The sequence below is a fragment of the Propithecus coquereli genome, unplaced genomic scaffold, assembly GCF_000956105.1.
Source record: "Propithecus coquereli isolate 6110/MARCELLA unplaced genomic scaffold, Pcoq_1.0 Scaffold230, whole genome shotgun sequence".
NCBI classification, from domain to species: domain Eukaryota; kingdom Metazoa; phylum Chordata; class Mammalia; order Primates; family Indriidae; genus Propithecus; species Propithecus coquereli.
Genome location: NW_012147842.1, coordinates 372,118 through 379,250, shown reverse-complemented (window position 1 = coordinate 379,250; position 7,133 = coordinate 372,118). Strand labels below are relative to the sequence as shown.

Here is a 7,133-nt window from a genome sequence, read left to right as displayed (position 1 = left end):
ACTAAGAGTAAAGGGGTGGAAAAATATATTCCATGAAAACAGAAACCAAAAATGAGCAGGAATAGCTACACTTATATCAGATAAAACAAAATTTAAGTCAAAAACAGTAAAAAGAGACAAAGAAGGTCATGACATAATGATAAAGGTATGAATTCAGCAGGAGGATAAAAGAATTCTAAATACATATGCACCCAACACTGGAGAACCTAGATTTATAAAATGTATATTACTATACCTAAAAAGAGAGATACATAGCAATACAATAACAGTGGGGGACTTCAACACCTCACTCACAGCATTAAATAGATCATCAAGACAGAAAATCAACAAAGAATCATTGGCCTTAAACTGAAATTTAGACCAAATGGATCTAACAAACATTTATAGAACATCTCCTCAACAAGTACAGAATATACATTCTTTTCATCAGCACATGAAACATTCTCAAAGAGAGAAAATATGTTAGGCCACAAAACAAGTCTCAACAAATTTTAAGAAAGTTGAAATCATATCAAGTTATTTTCTCAGACCACAGTGGAATAAAATGAGAAATGAACACCAAGAGGAACTCTGGAGACTATACAAACACATGGAAATTAAACAACCTGGTCTTGAATGACATTGGGTCAATAAAAAATTTAAGATGGAAACAAAAAAAAGAAAAATTGAAACAAATGAAAATGGAAACACAACATACCAAAACCTGTGGGATATAGAAAAAGCAACACTAACAGGGAAGTTTATAACATTTGTAGAAAAATTACAAATTAACAATCTAGCACCATACCTTAAGAAACTAGAAAAACAAATGAGCAAATTCTGCCCTAAATTAGCAGAAAAAGAGAAATAACAAAGATCAGAGAAGAGCAAAATGAAATAGAGACTGAAAAAATAATACTAAGGATCAATGAAACAAAAAGTTGGATCTTTACAAAGATAAACAAAATTGATAAACCACTAGTTAGACTAAACAAGAAGAGAGATGACCCAAATAAACAAAATCTGAAATGAAAAATGAGACATTACAACTGACACCACAGAAATGCAAAAGATCATCAAAGACCGTTATGAACACTATACACTCACAAACCAGAAAACCTAGAGGAAGTGGATAAATTCCTGGAAACATACAACCTACGAAGATTGAATCAGGAAGAAAAGAAAACCTGAACAGACTGATAACAAGTAGTGAGATTAAATCAGTAATTAAAAATCTCCCAACAAAGAAAAGCCCAGGATTAGATGGACTCATAGCTGAATTCTACCAAACATACAAAGAAGAACTAATACCAAACCTCCTGAAACTCTTCCTAAAAATTGGAAGAAGATAATTTTCCCTAATTCTTTCTACAAGGCCAGTATCACCCTGATAACAAAACCAGACAAGGACACAACAAGGAAAGAAAACTACTGACCAATAACCCTGATGAACATAGATGCAAAAATCCTCAATAAAATACTAGCAAACTGAATCCAACAGCACATTAAAAAGATAATACAACACAATTAAGTGGGTTTTATACTAGAAATGCAAGGATGGTTCAACATATCCAAATCAATAGATGTGATACGTCACATAAATAGAATCAAGGACAAAAATGATGTGCTCAGATTGGGCATGGTGGCTCATGCCTGTAATCCTAGCACTCTGGGAGGCCGAGGCGGGCAGATTGTTTGAGCTCAGGAGTTTGAGACCAGCCTGAGCAAGAGTGAGACCCTGTCTGTATTAAAAAAATAGAAAGAAATTGGCTGGACAACTAAAAATATATAGAAAAAATTAGCCAGGCATGGTGGTGCGTGCCTGTAGTCCCAGTTGCTCAGGAGGCTGAGGCAGTAGGATCACTTGAGCCCAGGAGTTTGAGGTTGCTGTGAGCTAGGCTGATGCCACGGCACTCTAGCCAGGGCAACAGAGTGAGACTCTGTCTCAAAAAAAGAAAAAAAAATGATGTGATCATCTCAATAGATGCAGAAAAAGCATTTGATAAAATTAAACATCCCTTAATGCTAAAAAACCTCAACAAACTAGTCACAGATGGAATGTATCTCAAAATAATAAAGGCCATGTATGACATATCCACAGCTAACATCATACTGAATGGGGAAAAGTTGAAAGCATTTCTTCTAAGAACTGGAGCAGGACAGGGATGTCCACTTTCACTACTACTATTCAACATAGTACTGGAAGTACTAGCCAGAGCAACCAGGCAAAAGAAAGAAATAAAATGCATCAAAATTGGCGAACCGAAAGTTGTTATCCCAGTTTATCGATGATATGATCTTATACTTAGAAAAACCTAAAGACTTTATCAAAAAACTCTTAGATTTGATAAATGAATTAAGAATAGTTGAAGGATACAAAATCAACCTACAATAATCAGTAGCATTTCTATACACCAATAACAACCTATCTGAGAAAGAAATCGGGTAGTCAATCTCATTTACAAAAGTTACCAAAAATAAAAATAAAATACCCAAGAATGTATTTAGCCAAAGAAGTGAAAGATCTCTACAGGGAAAACTACAAAATACCAATGAAAGAAATTGTAGATGACACAAACAAATGGAAAACTATCTCATGCTCATGGATCAGAAGAATTAATATTATTAAAATAATCATACTGACTAAAGCAATCTACAGATTCAATGTAATCCCTATCAAAATACCAACATCATTTTTCACAGAATTAGACAAAAATGATTCTAAATTCATTGAAACCCCAAAAGCCCTAATAGCCAAAGTTATCCTGAACAAAATGAATAAAACTGGAGGTACCATGTTGCTTGATTTCAAATTATATTACAAGGCTATAATAACCAAAATAGCATGGTAATGATATAAAAATAGACACATAAATCAATGGAACAGAATAAAGAATCCAGAAATAAAGGCACATATTTATAGCCAACTGATCTTTGACAAAGCCGGAAACGATATACGTTGGGGAAAGGATGCTTTTTTTTAATAAATTATGCTGGCGAAGTTGGATTGCCATACGCAGAAGAATGAAACTGGACCTCTATCCCTCACCTTCCACAAAAATTAACTCAAGATGCATTAAAGACTTAAATGTAAGACCCAAAACTATAAAAATATTAGTAAAAAACCTAGGAAAATTCCTTCTGAACATTGGTCTAGGCAAAGAATTCATAACTAAAGCTTCAACAGCACAGGAAACAAAAACAAAAATAGATAGGTGAAAATTAAACTAAAAAGCTTCTGCACAACAAAAGAAATAATCAACAGAGTGAAGAGACAACCCACGTAATGGGAGAAAATAATTGCAAACTATTCATCCAGCAGGGGACTAATATCCAGAATCAGTAACAAACTCAAATAACTCAACAATAAAAAGACCTAAATAATCCCTTTAAAATGTGGACAAAGGACATGAATAAACATTTTTTAAAAGAAGACATACAAAGAGCCAACAGTTATATGAAAATGGTCAACATTACTAATCATCAGAGAAATGTGAATTAAAACTACAGTGAGATATTATCTTACCCAAGGCAGAGTGGCTATTACTAAAAAGACAAGACAACAAATGCTGGTGATGATGTGGAGAAAAGGGAACTCTTATACACTGTTGGTGGGAATGCAAATAATACAGCTTCTATAAAAACAGTATGGAAATATTTCAAAGAACTAAAAATAGAACTGCCATTCGATCCAGTAATGCCACTACTGGCTATAAATCAAAAATATATCAGCATTTGCATGTTTATCACAGCACTAATCACAATAGCGAAGAAATGGAATCAACCTAAGTGTCCCTTAACAGAAAAATACATAAAGAAAATGTGGTATATATACACAATAAACTACATTTAGCCATTAAAAAGAATGAAATCATTTCTTTTGCAGCAACATGAATGGAACTGGAAATCACTATCTTAAGTGAAACAAGGCAGGCACAGAAAGTCAAATATCACATGTTCTCACTCATAAGTGGGTATTAAAAAATGTGTGTACATAGACTTAAAGAATGGAATGATATACAATGGAGACTCAGAAGGGCGGTGGAGGGGGACAGAGGGGGTGGATGATTAGAAATTAGTTAATGGGTACAATGTCTGTTATTCATGTGATGGATACCCTAAAAGCCCTGACTTGACTTTTAGGGTAGTGATACCACTACGCAATCTATGCATGTAATAAAATTGCAAACGTACTCCAGAAATTAATACAAAAAATGAAAGTATAAAAGGTATGAATAGATTTGAGGTTAAGGCCCAGGCTGACATGATCTGCCTGTATGCAAAATAAATTGTATGTATTCAAATGACTGTATTAGATCCTTGTACAACATAAATATTGTCCTAAGAAACTACCTCTAAGATTTTACCAGCCATTGTAATATTTCTTATCCTTTCTTTGTTCTTTCATTTGTCCATCCATCTATCCATTTAAATACCTTTCCATCCATCCATCCATCCATCCGCCCATTTTTGTTTTCCACAATTTTTTGAGCCTCTACTGTGTTTTAGGCATCATGCTGGGCTTAGGGAGGCAGGGGTGAATAAGACATGGTTTCTACCCTCATGCAACTCATGATATAGCAATTTGTACTGTGAGATCAAAAGTAATACAGTATCGTAAACTTTTCTGATAATATTTAAAATAGCACAAATAACAAATTCCCAGTAAGTTAACAAAAATGAGAGTTAAAGGTTTTTAAAAATTCCTCTAATTCTTCATCTGCCTGGAACAAGCTTCTGTAGGCATCTTGGTATTACCTACATTATTTTTGTATCCCCAATAGGTCAATTTCTTGTCATTGCCCAAGATGCTTAAGAAACACATCTATGAATGTGTTGGTGATAGGAAGGTATGGATAGCTTCAGTTTAATTTCTAGTAACTCTGTGATCTAGGGCAACTTTTTCCTCTGTAATATGGGATAATCATAGGGCCTAACTCATGAGGATTAGAAGAATAAATGAGACAATGCATGCAAAATGATTCATATTTAATAAATAAATAATAAATGGCAGCTGTTATTACAGTATCGATGAATCACCACCCACTATAGAATCATACTTACCTGATCATAAATTCCTACAATCTTGGTTTTCAAGAACTTTATACACATACCTGCCATCCTTCCTCTTTTATCTACCAAATATTATTCCCTAAATGTCAAACAATCGGAAAAGAAAGAAAACAAAACAGAAAAGAGGATGTTATAAATCAGTCTTTAAATCTCAATGATAGGAACACATATTTCAGTTGATTGACTATAGATAGAACTTTATGGAGTAACCAGCACTGTGAACATTTTAGTCAAATTTTAAATTAAAAAAAACAAAAAGTTTATTTTTCTCTTGAAATTTTTCAAAAAGAAGAAAAAACAAGATATCCTATTAGTTAAACCCAGGCTCTGGCTCTATTTTCCAGGTTCAAAGCCCAGCTCCTCCACTCATCATTACTTTGTGATGTAGGGCTGTTACTTTCTTCATCTACAAAATGGAGATAATATGATAGTACCTAAGTCATAGAATTGTCAGAAAAATTGAAAGAGCTAATATAATGTGTATATGGCACATAGTAAGCACTATGAGTTTGATGAAAACTAACAAAAAAGTAATATTTAATTGATAATTTATACCAAGTTCAGCAATCAGTAAAAAATATGGAAGCTCTGCTTTGACATTTTGGTTTTATCTCTAAAGATATAGTTTTGGAATATATTAGGGCATGGTCATGGCAAATGAAAAAGTTGATTGAAACAGTTATCTGAAATGAAATTAAAATATAAAATGTGAATACTTGCGAAGGTATTAACTACTATTAGTAGTCTACAGGACTACTTTTTTCTCTAAAAGTGATAATGAAGAGGAGTCTAATTTTGGCAGTTATTAAGTAATGCCTAAAATAAAGAACTATGGAAAGAGAGACCCGACTTCTGGGAAAAGGGTAACAATCTCAGATGAAATCATTTGGCATTTTATCTTTCATAATGGAGAAAACTGAGATTTTCAAGTGAGTGAATCACCCAACTAATAAATGTATAGAAAAGACTAGGAACATAGATATTCCTAAAGGCAAATTCAAACAGAGATTCACACAAAAGTCGAAACAATTCCTGCAATATAGGAAGAGGGCCACAAACCCATATGTAGGTAAGACATAGGAAGTCGTAATAATTATTAAGTATCTGCTTTGCCTCAATCCCAAGCCTGCCTGTTTGTGTGACCTGCCATCTCTTGAAAATCCTCCAAATCCTGGAGTGGTATTCCATTAATTCAGGTTAAAGAAACCATAAGAATTCAGTGTTTCCCCTGTCTCCTTTCTTTACCAACATGTGTCATGGGTGCCTAGAACAATGGTATTGACCACCAATATTACTCTTGTAACTTACTTCTCTTAAACTGCAAACACTTATAAATACATGGATGCTCATAAGAAAAGAGCACTTTTGGTGCCTGTAATTGTGAGACAATATTTTACAAGAATAATTTTGGGGGTGTGAAATATTAAAAGCTGGAAATACTGTTTTATGATATCATGACTTCCATAAACACAGGATATGCATTTTTATATTCAATGAATTTTAATCAATAAGGAAAACACTAACGCTAGCTATTTACATTTGTTTGAGCATTCATTTGTTTAACAAATATTTATGGAGTGCTGATTATGTATGAAGCATAGTAGATCCTTTCTAAGAATCTCAAAGGGACTCTCTGACACTACGTGCTCACTGAAGGACTGACATGAGCAATGCATTTTAGAAGTGGGGAAGGAAGCCCAGTGAAGTTCAGTAACTTTGTGGCCAATTTAGTATCAAATTCTCATCTCTGAAATTCCCTGGGTGGTATCCTTGCCGTGTAGACAGGCTGCAGTAGCAAATGAGAAAGACTGAACTCTAAGAAGTTTAGGACTCTAAGGATTTACAGCTCGGATTCTGGCATCTGACAGCCCTGTAAATGGGAAAAGTCCTCTAACTTCTGTTTTCCTCAGGTTCCTTACTTTAAAATGGGCGTTAAAGATACTTCTACTAAGCTCACAAGGCTGTCTTGGCTATTAAATGAAATAACATCCAAAAAGATGTTTCAAAATGGCAAAATATAAATATAAATGGTGAGATATTATTATCATCGTGGCTGTTTAAAATCACTATTTTAATTCATA

The 7,133-nt window shown here is 33.8% G+C and overlaps 1 protein-coding gene across 1 annotated transcript in view; it reads right to left on the bottom strand.

Moving 5' to 3' along the window:
- Positions 1-7,133, bottom strand: part of TMPRSS11A (transmembrane protease, serine 11A) — an 83,761-nt gene that overhangs the window by 75,579 nt on the left and 1,049 nt on the right. The window lies entirely within an intron of this gene.